This window comes from Mchenga conophoros, linkage group LG7 (assembly GCF_057382185.1).
Source record: "Mchenga conophoros isolate Kocher_MC1m ecotype Shallow Benthic linkage group LG7, M_conophoros_male_GT1.1, whole genome shotgun sequence".
Lineage (NCBI taxonomy): Eukaryota > Metazoa > Chordata > Actinopteri > Cichliformes > Cichlidae > Mchenga > Mchenga conophoros.
The window spans coordinates 47,982,453-47,997,485 of record NC_140532.1 but is presented as its reverse complement, the minus strand read 5'-3'; positions in this window follow the sequence as shown (position 1 = coordinate 47,997,485).

Here is a 15,033-nt window from a genome sequence, read left to right as displayed (position 1 = left end):
TCATACTTCTCCCATTTTAGCTTCGGTTCATTCGCTCCTTTAATTTTAAAATTGAATTAAAATCCTTTGCTTCAGATAGGAAGTCTTGAAGTCTTAATCAGGCCCTGTCACATCTCAAAGACCTCATAGTGCCTTATTGTTCTAATAGAGTTGCTCTCAGATTGTATGCTTGTTTGTGGTTGAGCTTTTAGCTATCAGGTCTCTCTGCCCTGCAACCAGCTCCTGGTTTGGATTCAGGAGACATTTCTATTTTTAAAATTAGACTTAAAACTTTACTTTTTGATAAAGCTTATATTTAGGCTTACATCAGTTGAAACTGTCCTTAGTTATCCTGCTTTAGGCTCAGTTCACTGAGGGGGGTGTTCCATTATGCTCTGAGCATTTCTTCTACACTTCTGTCTTTTCATCCCCCCATGTGTTTGGGGGTTTTTGTGCCATTTCTCTTCTCTCTTCCATAGTTTGCGTTTTGTCCTGGTTTCTCTTTCCTGTCCTGTTTTTCTTTTCTCTTTCCCATCACCCTCTTATTGGTCACTGCCTGAGCCTGGTTCAGCTGGAGGTCGTCCGAGGTCTTCCCTTCTCTCTTCATCAAGGGTTTGCTCATTTGCATATTGCCTCTTTGTTGTTTTTTTTCCTCAAATATGGTTTTCACCTTACCCAAACACCTTCAGGCAACTGTTGCTGTTAATTGGTGCTAAAAAAAATTGAAGTTAAAATTCTAATATTCCTGTAAATCATGCTCATATTGAATATTTATGCAATGATTTACATTCAATGCAAAAGCTTTAGTGCCAAATAAGGATGCAGTATGACCTTAGATTAGCAAGGTGAAAAGTGTGTGCTGGTCTGGATGATGGAGCTGATCCATTTAAATTTCATGCAGGAATTAATTTTCCTAAATTTCCTCAAGGCTACTGGTGCCTGATCCTCATCATTAGAGGTGGAATTAGCTAATTTCCCAGGATTGAAATATTTTATTTTAGTAATCATTAATTAGATTTTTTTTCTATAAATTAAGAGTGGTAAGTCAGAAAACATTTACCTTTGCTCATAAAACTGGGGTAAAAAGGTGCAAATACCAAACACTATGAAACAAAAACAACCTCAATCTTGGATTCAGCTTCCTTCTTTATCACTGAACCATCCAGAGCTGCTGCATTCAGGAGCCATCAGTTACTGCTACCATCCTCAAAGGCTGCATGTAGAGTCAGCAGAGGAACTTGCCATCAGGTCCTCCCTTCAACTCCCCCGCCCACCCCACCGACCCTGCATCCCAGTCCTGGACCGTGCTGGCGGCCATGATGAATGATTCATTCCTCCAGCAAGAAAACAGCTGACTCATCGCTGCATTCCAGCTCCATATTTCCAAAGTGTGCAGAAGCTAAATGGCTTTACCAATAGCCCCGTCCTCTCACCGGCTATAGCTGCCGTCTGCTGTTCCATATGCAAAATTAGGAAAATGAGTATCGAAATGCATCGCTACACTGTGTGAGAAGAAGCCATACTGGCAGAGTCATCTCTTTACGCTGCAGTTAATTCTGTCCAAGCAGCCTGACCCGATCGTTTATTAAAATGTCATCTTAAAAGCTCTGACCGCTAAAATGGTCAAAAATCTGACAGTAGTGAAGGTCTGTGTCTTTGAAGATATGGGTTTTGAGGCCTCGGTGAAGCACAAATATTCGCATACTCACACTCCCAGTGTGACATTCTGAAATGAAGGACATTTTAGTTCTGCTCTGCTGCAGTGGGCTAATGGTCAATAACACATTTATTTTCATCACAGTACGTGTGTGTCTGTGTGTCTACGTCCCTCACTTCCTTCTCCGGCAGTTATTATGGACATTTGAAATTCTGTGCCAGCTTCTAGATTGAGCGGGGGGATTACTCATCTGCCTCAGATATTGTGCTCCTTGGTGGTGCTTGGCTTTGCCGCTGACTTAATGAGAGTGGAAGGCTTTGTTGTTGTGAATTTCTCTTTTCATCCAAAAAGAGGAGGAAAAGGTGCTCCGCCGAGGAGAAAGGGGGGGGGGAAGAAATAAGGTAGCTACTCTCAGCTCCTTTCCTGGTGAAAAGGAATGACAACTAATACCTGAGGGCACTTCCTTATCTGCACCCTGTCAACACAGACAGGCCGTATCATTCACCGGGAGCTTTACTCGGTGGGAGAAAGCCATCCACCAATGGGAATAAGCCCTTTCTTGAAAAACAGTGATGCTCTATCTCTTACTGTGACTCTGTAACCTTTATCATACAGTGTTTATGGAAGAATGGTTCCTCACTCTGCCAAATACTGAGACTTTCTTTCATTTCCTGATTTCAAAGCAAGTCTGAGATGTTCTCGGCTTAAAGGAAACAGGATGAGGTGAAGAGGCAGGAAGAGCATTGTGGGACAAAGATGAGATTATGGGGTGAGAAGAGAAAATCGGGCTCAGAATCAAAAGATGTGCTGACCGCAGGTGGTGTTATTAAGGAGCGCGCGTGTGCATCTCTATTTGTGAGAAGGTTGCTCTGGCAGACATTTTTTTTCTGAAGCCATCGCCGAAGAATCCTAGTTTGAATTGTGATGCAAAGGAAAGCACTGCTCTTCTTTGCTGGGACACAGACAAAACAGAGCGTGAAAAATGCAAACTAGACTTCCCAAAGTAAAAGTTTTCATTTATCTATTAAAATAGAAGTCAGAGTATTTGCATACCCAAGCCATATCTGCAAACATGCCCATTGGCCAGAAACGCAGTCTGCCTTTTCCAAGCACTTGTACACCTGTCTGCCACCCGCACTATCACCTTTGAAGATTAAACAAATGTATGCTTGAGTCAGATGAGCTAGGTACAACCATGTTTACACAGCCTGGGAAGGGATGTAAAATGCAAAAGAATTTAAAAAATTTAAAAAAAAAACCCAAACAAACAAGACCAGTGATTTGCAAATAACTTAAACGTTATTTAATTGGCATTAGAACACAATATATCAAATACTGAAACCAATAAAGACAAAGGAAAGGGCATTTTAATATCTACACCCAGCAGCCACTTCATCAGTTACACCTTTCAGGGTCAGCCCCCTTTTTGCCTTCAGACCTTCTTCAATTCTTTGTGATATAGATTCAAAAAGGTGCTGGAGACATTCCTCAGAGATTTGACAGCATCACACAGTTGCTGCAGATTCGTTAGCTGCACAACTATGATGTGAATCTCCCATTCTACCACATCCGAAGGGTGCTCTATTGGTTTCAGATCTGGTGACTATGGAAGCTATTTGAGTACAATGGGCTCACTGTCATGTTAAAAAAAACAGTGAGATGAACTGAGCATAGTGACATGGTGCGTTATCCTGCTGGATCATAAAGGGTCAGCAACAACAGTTAGATAGGCCTAATAAAGTGACCCATGAGTGTACTGTATACATGCAGCACCTCAACATTTCTGAACGCAACATACTTATTTGTATAGTGCTGCATATATATTAAAACAATCTACTGTAGACATAATCTGACAACTGCATCAACAACAAGTACAGTAAACACGATAAACTGAAACGGTTGAATAATATAGATGTTTCAGAGTAGCTTTGCTCACTCTTCATTCTGTCAAGCAGCTTGAGGTCATTCCCTGGAATGCTCTCCTTGAAGCAGTTCCCAGCACTTGTTGGCTGCTTTTCCTTCACTCTGTCATTCCAAACCATCTCAACTGGATATGGGTCTTTAGTGACTGTGGAGGCCAGGTGCAGCACTTCATTACTCTGCTTCTTGGTCATACAGCCCTACCACAGCCTGGAGGTGTGTTTTAAATGGTGCTTCAATCCACTTGAATTCTTCTTGCTAACAAAACTAGCTGGTTTACAGCCAAAATGCCAAAATCATAGCTCCATAATGTACTTCAAAGGATATATATGAGTTCAGTCATGACCTTATTAATCCTCTCTCCACCAAACAGTTGTAGAGAAGTTGAACAATACCAAATAAGACTTAAATTGCCTCATCATTAGCAAATTTAGAAAAGAAAGTAACAACCAAATCATGATTTTCACTGGGGAAGGCATGCAAAATTTTGTGTTTAGAGAAAGAAATCTGAAAGTCAGAAAGAAATTCTTTGCATTCTGCCCCTAAACAAAGCCACCAAACCACATCCTGTAGGTACCCACAGAAACCATATCCGTTTAGGCAAAGTGTAGTAGTTCTCTACGTCTTGGGTATCTTCATACACAGAAAACACTCGCAAAATAGCAGCATTATGTTGTCCACCTATAAGAGAAAAAAACAAAAATAAGCACTGCACACTGCTGCACCCTGGCAATTTCCTGATGAAACCGTGCGCCCCCACCCCCACAGAGATACACACATACACACTCACTCAAGAAGTATTTCCCAAGAAGAAATCAATGACCTTCTGTGGGAGGTGGAGATATGCCACAATCCACTTCACAGCCCACTAAATAAGGAGCCACTGGCAGATGATGTTAAACGAGGTAGGGAGGAGATATAACATTTGCTCTGGTCCCACGATAGGAAATGTTTCAAAGACACGAGGTCAAGATCCAAAGAAGTGTTTTTTCACTAGTAGACAGAACTATGTTCAAAATAAAAGGTGGATTAGTACAGCTGAACTGTCCTGTGGCAATGTGCAAAGTTATAAATCACAAGAAGACATGTCAAAATGCTGAAATAGACATGCAAATAGAAATAAATAAATAGATCCATCTCATTAAAAACAAATTCCATGGGATGCATTGAACTTCCTAAATTTCAATAGGAAATAAAACCATGCTGCATATCTACACTGATATGAACTGCGTAATATGTTAGAAATGAAAGGATGCTACATTGTTCGATGGAAATGAAGATTATCAACGTAAGGAAGGCTAAAGAGACCCTGAAAATCAAAGTGGAAAAATGATCTGGATGATCCCAGCGGACCTCCTCCCAGATCTGGACCAAGACATTACCGAGCACCTGGACGGTCTCAGGTGCAAGCTGTCAGATGGACTGAATCATCCCAGAGGATTCAGGTCAGGTGAGCGTGGAGGCCAGTCAATGCAGGAATTCCATTCATACTCTCGTCATGTGAGGCCATACATAGTTGGATTATTGTGCACCAGGAACAACCCTGGACCCCTTGCTCCAACAGAGTGTCTGACAGTGGGTCCAAGGATTTAATCCCAAAACTTAATGTTGCCACAGCCTAGCCTGTAGAGGTCTGTACATGGCTCCATGGATATGCCTCCCCATATCACCACATCATCCCTGACCTACCACCAAACCAGTCGTGCTGAATGATGTTACAGACAGTATAACCTTTTCCACAACTTTTCCAGACCTTTTCACATCTGTCACATGTGCTCAGGGTGAACCTGCTTTCATCTGTGAACTTATTATTTAATTTAACTTATTATTTTATTTTATCGTACTTTATTTTATTTTAGACTTCTTTTATTTTATTTTTGAGCAGTGTAGTTGGCTGAAATTGAAGGATTAACCGGTCCTGAACAAACTGTCAACAGGATGCAGCATCCGCTGTGCTGTCAGTGTTCAAGGGGGCCACAGAGGACAGCAAAATAAGAAGAGTTTTGAAACCTTCGAGCAGGATGTCAGTTCTTTGTTTCTTTGTTTGTTAGCTTCTTTTTTCTAATTTCCCTAAGCTATGTGACCCCAGCCAAGCAGCCAGAGCCTGATCTTCAACAGGTAGCAAAAATAGTCTCCATTTCTACCCTTCCTTTTTTCTGAAGTAGGATTCTTTTGGCAGTCGTTCGGAAGTGCTCCTTGGGCTGTGGGCTTTCTGCTAAACACTCAGAAGGAAGATGTTGCGTGTGTCCTCATAAGGAGTCTCAGTGTGTGGAATTGTAGCATAAATCATAGGACAGTGCACCTCGGGTTATGTGTAGCACTTTCCTCTTTCTGAATAAAAACACCAGCAGTGATTTGTATATTATCTAATATTTGTCACAGATACTTCATTAAAAACAGAGTAACAGAAATCAAGAGATGATCAAAACCAGTATGAGGCTTACAAGAGTAGATAAAAAATATCAATCCTTCCACACCAACACAGCTTCACTGCCATCATAATATAAAGGGAAAATCTTTTCTTTCAGGGCTCATGGTGGATAATTAATACAGTACTACAATGCAGTCACTACATGACTGCTGATGATAGCATCAATATAATAATAATAATTCAAATGAAGGCGAGATGTGAAGAAACCCCTTTTTTCCCTTCTAATACTTTAAGCGTCAGTTCTACCCGGTAACACCGAGTATTGAAGTCTCATAATGACAGTGATGATAAAGTATTAAAGGCCCACAGTCTCAAGAGTTCTGAATGGCTCACATCCACTTCCATCACTCTAATATGATTGGTCGCTGAGTTAATTGTGGAGGTCACAGATGGATGGGGAATTGAACTTCTTCCTTGGAGACCTCAAAAACTAGATCACTGAAAAGGAGACTGTATTGTCTGAAATAAAATATTGCTGTAATAATAAGGATTGATGGTGACCATGGCTTCGTCCTTTGTGGAAGATCATGTGGTGATTTGCAAATTGGGATTAAATGAATGAGTTCCATTATGGTAAATGTAAGAAGAACGAGCAACTAACAGAGATGAGATGTTATTCCTAGTATATATAATATACGGTCGTTACCTTACAATCATATTTAACAAGACAGCTGTAAAAAGGTCTAATATAATTACATCAACTTGAATTAATTTAACCAAACAAAACTGAAATTTCTTTAAATGAAGCTGTTCACTTACATTTATTTTTATCCTTTTCTAATTTGGAAATTTACAACCGTAATATTTACTTATGTCTTATATCTGATTGTTTGAAATATGTATTAAAATTATTGCGTATTGTGGGCTGGTCATGTGATCAGCAGTTTGGGCCTTGATTTCACGATATTAGCTTTTTCTTGGTGACATTTTTGCAATATGGACCAGAAAATTAAGGCACCCACATAGAAGTGGAAGGAATTCTATGTTGCCTCTCAAAAGAATCTAGCAGGTGGGAAAGGGATCGCTTAAAAATTCCATAGTAACCAAATTATCCGATTCTATTTTTCCTGAACCTCTATCCCAGTTGACCACAACATGTATTAAAAGTAAACTTCCTGTTGTTTATATCTTTACAGTGGCATTTTTTATTTCATGTGACCTTTGAAGCACACCTTTCAATTTTAACATTTTATGCATCAGAATATAATTTAAAAAATGTTAACATAACATATTGTGTTACGCTGTGTCATTATTTATCTAGCAAAAACTGAGCCAAAATGCAGAAGAAGTGAAAATTTAGGACACTCTTAGTGTTTCCACAGGAATTAAGAGCGTATGTAACAGCTAAGTGCTGGCAATTAAATACAACTGATTAATCTTAATTGAACGATCGTGACCATCTCTGTCGAAGTAGAAGTTTTGGCCGTTTCCTGTCCAAGGGTGTTCAGCTGTGTGTTAACACAATGCCAAAGATGAAAGACATGAGCAGTGATCTTAAAAAAGCAAAACAAAAAAACGTTGCTGCCCATCAATCTGGGAAGGGTTAAATGGCCATTTCCCAACAATTTGTAGTCCATCTTTGTACAGTATTGCCAATCTTCCCAGGAGCGGCTGTCCTAGCAAATTCACACCAAGGCCAGACCGTGCAATGCTCACACAATCAGCAAAAACCCAAGAGCTATAGATTCTGCAGGCCTCAGTTAACATGTATAACATGTGAAAACATGTGACAGGCCAATTGCACAAAACCAGCCCAATCAGCACAAACATGTCATACCAACTGTCAAACACAGTGGTGGAGGGGTAAAGAGTTTGGACTGGTTTTGGAGCCAGGGGACCTTGCAGTGATTAGGCTGACCATCAACTCCTCTGTAAACCAGTGCATACTGGATTCAAATGTGAAGCCATCTGTCTGACAGCCAAAGGTGGGCTAAACCAGCAGAATGGCTGATAACAAAGAGTCAACATGCTGCAATGACCCCAGTCAAAGTCCAGACCAACAACCTTTAGAAAAATCCTTTTGTTTTTCTCTGCTTGTTTTCCACATGATGGATTTCCAATCTATCTGGATTAGAATTAAAATTTAGGTTGAAATAAAGTTTCTATTCTCTTGTTTTATTATTATGTTCATCAGAGGTTGTGTTTAAATCATTTTAAAGCCAGCTGACATGATTTTTGTTGTCATGTCCTGATAAGTAAAACCGTAGAGTAAAAACGAGTGTACTTCTTTTTCATTTTTCACATCCAGTGGCCTTTTGACTTCTAGGTGAACAGATCAGAATTTTATTTCTATAGCACCATTTCTTTTCAACAACTCTTGTTTATTTTTCCCTACATAGGAAACTGAACTGAAGACGGATATATCCCTGCTACAACACTACATTAGACGACACATTTTATTTAATAAAATTCAGAATTATAAAAAGAAACAAACACAATTCTGACAGATAATTCTGATTGATGAAGCTGATTTAAAATCACATTTCACTCAAATAAAAGATATCCATGCAAACTCATTCTGTCTTGTGAGATACTACTGGGTATGCTTTTTTCTTAAAGCATGTAATCATCATCATTTTTACTTGATCTTATCTGGATCAAGTTGGTATTTGCATGCATAAGCTGTCTGGCTCTATATTGATACTGGGGAGAGCAACAAAATGAAGTGACTCATGAGCAAAAATCTGTTCCCAAGATAGTCAGGATTAATGATTGAAAACAAGTGGGAGAAAGTGAGAAATATACCACTGGGAAATACGCGACTATAAATACAGGAGCTTGGAAGAACTGAAATCACGCTGGAGTTTCTGGGCTCTATCATTACCACTCATCTTCTTTGAAGTTAAAAGAAAAGTGAAGGGTTTTTTGTGCCGCTTTAAGAATATTAATGTAAGTCATCCTTGAGGTGAAATTAAAGGGTTACAGCACTTGACATTTGTCTAGGTAGTAACTTTTAATTCAAGGCACATCAGATATTTATTGAGTGCTTAATGACTTAAAAAGAAGCGCTGACCTCTATTCCTTTATGGGCATGCCAAGGAGACACTGTCGATCTATTTGGCAGTCACAACACTAGTTATAACCAGCAGTTCATCTTTTTTTGAAAAGGAAGCTCTTCTGCTTTAGACTTACAAAGATGTAGAATGGAGCAGTCACATTAAATTTAGTCTTTTCAATATTTTCTGTTTATTTGGATGTAAAAATGTGTCCTGTTTCCACATCCAAGCTCCTACTGCACTAACTGAGGCAATTGTCTTTTTAACCTGTTCTAATATTTCTCTCTTGTTTTATTTAATAAAAACAAGTGTTTCCTACAAGTTTCCCTCTAAAAATAAATAGTTTGATTACATTCTCACATTGTCTAAGTTTATTTGCTAAGTGGTGGGATGTTTTTGGACTTTCTCTTGACGTTTGATCTGTTTTGAGATGGCGTTTGTCTTTCCCCATCATAGAGTCTCAACATGAATTTTTTTAGGAACAATTTTGCCCTCATTTTATACCTTTCCTATGCTAATGTGTTTATATTAGACTAACCATAGCTTGATAGCTAGCCACCAGATAGCAAACAATTATATGTCATCAATCCCAAATTTAGTAACCCTCCAAACATCATTGCTGTTCAGTTTTCTGTGGCAGCAAAGCTATATATTTCAGTATTTTTGAAATAGTTAAGACAGAACTCGGTACATCATCTTTAGTTGGAAGCTAGCATGCTAAAGCTCCTTATAACTCTGCTAGACACTGTAAATTCTCTTTTTTGTGGATGCCTGGATGTTTAATTTAATACCTGCGAGACCTGGAAAGTGTTAATAGTATCAGACTTAAGAAGCAGATTAAAATTCACAAAAGACAAGTACCTTAAGTGTATGAGCATTTTATTTGGTAAAAACAGGGGCCCAATCATTATTAGCATCTAGATGCCATCACCATTTTTTCCAAGCAATAAGAGTATAGGCCTTTGGTGGATTTCTCAAGAAGAAGAAGAAGAAGCTGTCGTACTATCTTTATTCTCTACAATCTTTATTAGTAAGCACAAGCCGCTCAAGAGAGTCTGTGGTGTTGGTGCCACATTGGGGTCATATTTGCAGTAATGCAACAACTGCATGCTTAAGCAGCAAAGACATGTTGCTTATTAGCACCTTCTTATGCACTTTTCATAGAAAAAATAGCATGTGGGTGTAGTACTTTATCACAAGTTCATGAAACTAAGAGGTGTCAAAATAATTTTCTTAGAAGCATCAGATCTGTGCACGTTGGTTGGTGTGGCTGTTGTCAAAACTTCTTCCAGCCATAGAGGAACTCCCTTTAACGTTATAAAACTAGGGCCACGAAACGTAACAAAAACTTACTAAAACAAATGACCAGAGAGAGGCATCTGGCCCTGAGTTGATTCATCTGTTTGCCAAAGTATCAACAGAAATGGTTTCAGTGGAAAGGTGGCTGTCAAGAAGATATTCCTAAGGAGAAAAAAACACAGAGGGAAAAGGCTGAGATACACCAGACCACACAAGATCTGAACTGAACATGAGTGGCAACGGGTCCTATGGAGTGATGAATCTTTAACAGTAAAAACAAGCCATTCAGAGAGTGTGTTGTGTTGATGCCACGTTGGGGCCATATCTACTAGCTCTGGAGCTTAAGCATCCAGCAGCTGCGGACCACAAGCCCTTTATGCAGGAAACACATGTGGCTTATTAGCACCTTATTATGCACTTGTCATCGTGACATAGCATGTTTTTGTGATGCCAAATAATAAAAACTCCTTTTGTCAATGCCGTTGCTCACTGATTGAGAAAACTAGCAAAACTGCAAGAAAAGAAAAAACCTCCATCTTCAGTAAAATGATAAAACTTTCAGAGGAAAAACATTTTTACTACAGATACAGACTGTGCTTACTCTGAAGCACTTATGTTCTAACACGTTCTGTAAAAAAGGTTGAAGAACAAAAAAATAAATAAAAATAAAAAATAAAGAAAGTTATCTTTGTTAATTCACACATAAAAGAATACTCCCACATGGTGCTGGGCTTTTTTGTTGCTCCAGCCTTTCTCATGGTTGGACTTCTACATTCCTTTCCAGAGGCAGGTCGGTCTCGGTGCCAGCGTAAGCTGGAGTAACAGATGGTTGCTGGAGCAAGTCTGGCCTTTCCCCGTCTCTCTTGCTCTCTCTCTCTTTCACTTCCTCCTTCTCTCTCTCTCTTCACAATAACCCCACTGCTGTTCTCATGGTAACACTATCTGCCAAGTCTGAAGGATTGGATTTTTACAGGACACATGAGCTCAGCACACTACCAATGGTGGACACTCTGCTCCCACTATTTCTCTCCTTTCCTCCTGCACCTTCATCTTTCTTTCTGCCTCTATTGAATGTTTCATTGCTTTCTCCTCGCTGGCCCAGGATCTCTTTGTCTCCTTTATCTGGCTCCTCCTCTCCTCAGCTCATCTGTCAGCACTGCTTGTTGAGTCAACAGTCCCTTCTCTTCCTCCGCCTAGTTTTGTTCTATCATCCGGAAATCCCAACCATGACTGGGCTTTATCAGTTAGCATGTATAAATCTAACTTCAATCTAATCTCCTGCATCTGCTGTTGTATTGTTCCTCTCTCCTCTGTTTCACTGTATCTTCACTGGCTGGCCTTTCTTCTATCATATTCTCAAGACTGTGCTGATAGTCTTATCACATGACTTGCAGCTTCAACTGTGAATATGAACTTTCACCTTAAAAAAAAGGTGACAGCCTGTTTGGATGTAAGGCCACTCAGTGTGGCTGAGTTGGCCACACTGAGCACACACACACACACACACACGGACTCATACAAACACACTTATTAAGGATATTAGATTTAAAGAGGCACAGCATGGTGTAGGATAGAAAGCCAGCTGTTCTCTGGACCAACTTAGATTTCTGAAACTGTGACCATCTGCGGCACACCGATCGAGGGGGTGACCCATTCTGAATTTGAAACATTCACGAATCAAATGCAAGACCACACACACACACACACACACACACACACACACACACACACACACACACACACGCACACACACACACACACACTGCCACATTTGTCCAGCCCCTTCCCCATCAAAGAGGAAATTCAAATCATGAGACTTGAGAAGGGACACTGGCTGACTGTGTGTCTTGCCATCTTTCCATCCACAAGGTGAACATGCCTATAGCCTTTCTACCTCCTCCTTCCCTCTTTCTTCCACTGACGGCATTGTAAATGGAATGAGTCTGGTTGCATTGCTGTATTACGGTGGGATAAAGTATCAGTCCTGGTAATCTTCCGTGGATTAATGGCTTCTTCTTTATCTGCTGCGGCTGCTCTGCTCAGATGTCTGGCCGGGCCAGGAGCCTCCTGCTGGAATACTAATGACAGACAGACAGCTCCAGCTCTCCCTGTCCCCAGTCCCAACACAGCCCAGCCCACAGGAGATGTGTGCGTCCATGTGCGTGTGCTGGTGTGTGTGAAAGTGTAAGTGAAAGAAAAGGAGCTCATATGTGTGAAGTGCATATGCATGTAGACCTAGAGCGAGCAAAGTAGAGACAGAGAAGGAGAATGCACACGTTAAGAGTGTGTATGGGTGTGTATTTTTGCCCCCAAGACCCTGTCGCCTTCTTTGTGAGGTAGTCGCTGTCCTCCTTGTCCTGGCTGACACCTGCTTTGCATACAGGAGGGACCAAATGGTGAGCAGGGGAGGGGCAATGATGTTGAAATGAGGGTCCCCCAGGATGTGAGAGAGCGGTTGAGGGAGAGAGAAGATGGGAAGGAGGGAGGAGGACTAACAACAGATTAGAAGAAGAAAATAATGCACAATGTTGAAGTAAAAGGGGAACCCAGAGAAATGTTTGGGGTTTGTTTTTTTTTTTGTGTTTTTTTTATGAGACATGAACATATCCCGTCACCTGGACCACAAAATGTCATTCTTTTTTTGTGAGGTGACACTCTTATGGAGATCTGTTCTGCAGTAACAAAAACAAAAAGCAAAAGACACTGCTCCAGGTTGTACTTGTCCAATGGTAACTCCACTGTCATTTTCCTAGCAAGGTCACATTTACCCCAAACAGACCCTGAGCTAAGAATATCTAGTAGGTCCTTTATGAAAGGGAAAATAACCAACAGTAAACGCCATCTGCTTCCTCGGTGAAAGAAGAAAAGAAGAGGAGGAGGTAAGACAGAGGAGGGGGAGTGACTGAAGCTCACCATGTACCAACTACTGGCCGTGCTTATGTGAACAGAAATACAGAGGAGAACAAAAGAAGACTGTATACCCCGAGCTCACCTCGTTGCCAAACAGGAAAAGGAACCAATATGGGAGCAAAGGTTCCAACAGAAAAACCAAGTTGGAAATGAAATACCAGTCAGAGCAGGTACTTTAACTTCACATCAAACTGTCCTCCAGAATATGGCCATACTACTTTATCACAAATTCATGAAACAAAGCTGGCACAAGTCAACTGGGAGGTGTCAAAATTATTTTCTTAGAAGCATCAGATGTGGCCACAAAACGTAACAAAAACTTCTCTTTCAGTGTCAGCAGACTGTTTTCATTCCAAAATACTAAAACAAGTGACCTGAGAGAGGCATCTGGCCCTGAGTTGATTCGTCTGTTTGCCAAAGTTTCGACAGAAATGGTCTCAGTGGAAGAGTGGCTGTCAAGAAGATATTCCTGAGGAAAAAACAAACAGGGAGAAAAGTTTGAGATATGGCAACAGGTCTTATGGAGCGATGAATGCAAATGATAATTTAAATCTTTTGTTCAAAGTGCCATCAACATGTGTGGAGAAAGTCAGGAGAGAGGCACAAACAGTGAGTGTCTGCAGTCATGTGTGAAACACGGTGGAGACTCTGTCATGGTTTGGGTCTGCATGTCGGCCACTGGAGTTAAATGTCTTGTCAGACTTGAAGTTAACTATAAATGAAGAAAGTAGAGTCCGATTTTTTATGCATGATGCAATACCATTTGGAAACCATCCAACTGGCATTAGCTTCATTTTTCAGCATGACAGTGATCGCAAACACGCTGCCAATCCAGCACACCTGGACATAAAAACACACAACTAAACACTATCAGTCATGTACTTGCCTATCCAGAGCCCAGACCTTAATGTTATTGTAGCAGTGTTGCATTATCTTGACAAAGAGCAGAACAACAACAAAAAGCAGCCAACATCCAAAGAAAAGCTTTGACTGTCATCAAGAAGCCTGGAGAGCTACTCCTGAAGACTACTTAAAGAAATTACAAGAAAGCTTGCCTCAGAGAGTTCAAACTGTGATGTAGAATAAAGGTGGTCACACCAAAGATATTACCAACTATACCAATTATATAAAGCTTAAAATCTGGATTCTTGAGAATATTGTTTGGACTATGCACCAATATTTTATAGAAAAAATGTTAATACCGTTCGTTCGTGTTTGTTGTAATACATTGAAATGCTAAAACAGAAGGGGGCAAATGAGGTTAGTGCAGCATAAATAGGGTATAAACTTTAAACTTTTAAAATGCTAATCTCAGCATTGCTTTCATTATACTTATATGCCAAAAAATAAATAAAAATAAACGATCAGCTTAATAAAGTAACCCTGTCTCAGATGTTTCTGTTTTTCACTGTGTTACACACAAACACACACACACACACACACACACACACAGAGCCAGCATGCTAGTCACATTACAGTAGCTTCATTTTTTGGCATTCTCCTTGCAGCTGTTCTTTACAAGTCAGATCTTGAATAGCTGTAGACATAGGCCGTTTGGCGTTCAGTGAGAGCGCCATGAAGAGACCTCTCTGTTTGCTTGTGAGTGTGTCCGTGTGAGAGAGAGAGAAGCAGAAAAAAAGAGATCTCATGATGTGACGCCTCATTTCTATACAGTCCACACATCTTCCTCCTTCTTTACTTATTAATTTCTTGCCTTCTATATGCCTTTCTCTTTCTTTCCCTGAGTCTTTTCCTGTGTGGTCCCAAACACTTCTCTCCCTACTTTCATCTCATCTCATCTGAAGAGATAATGAGTTTGATTGCATCACCTGCCGAGTAAT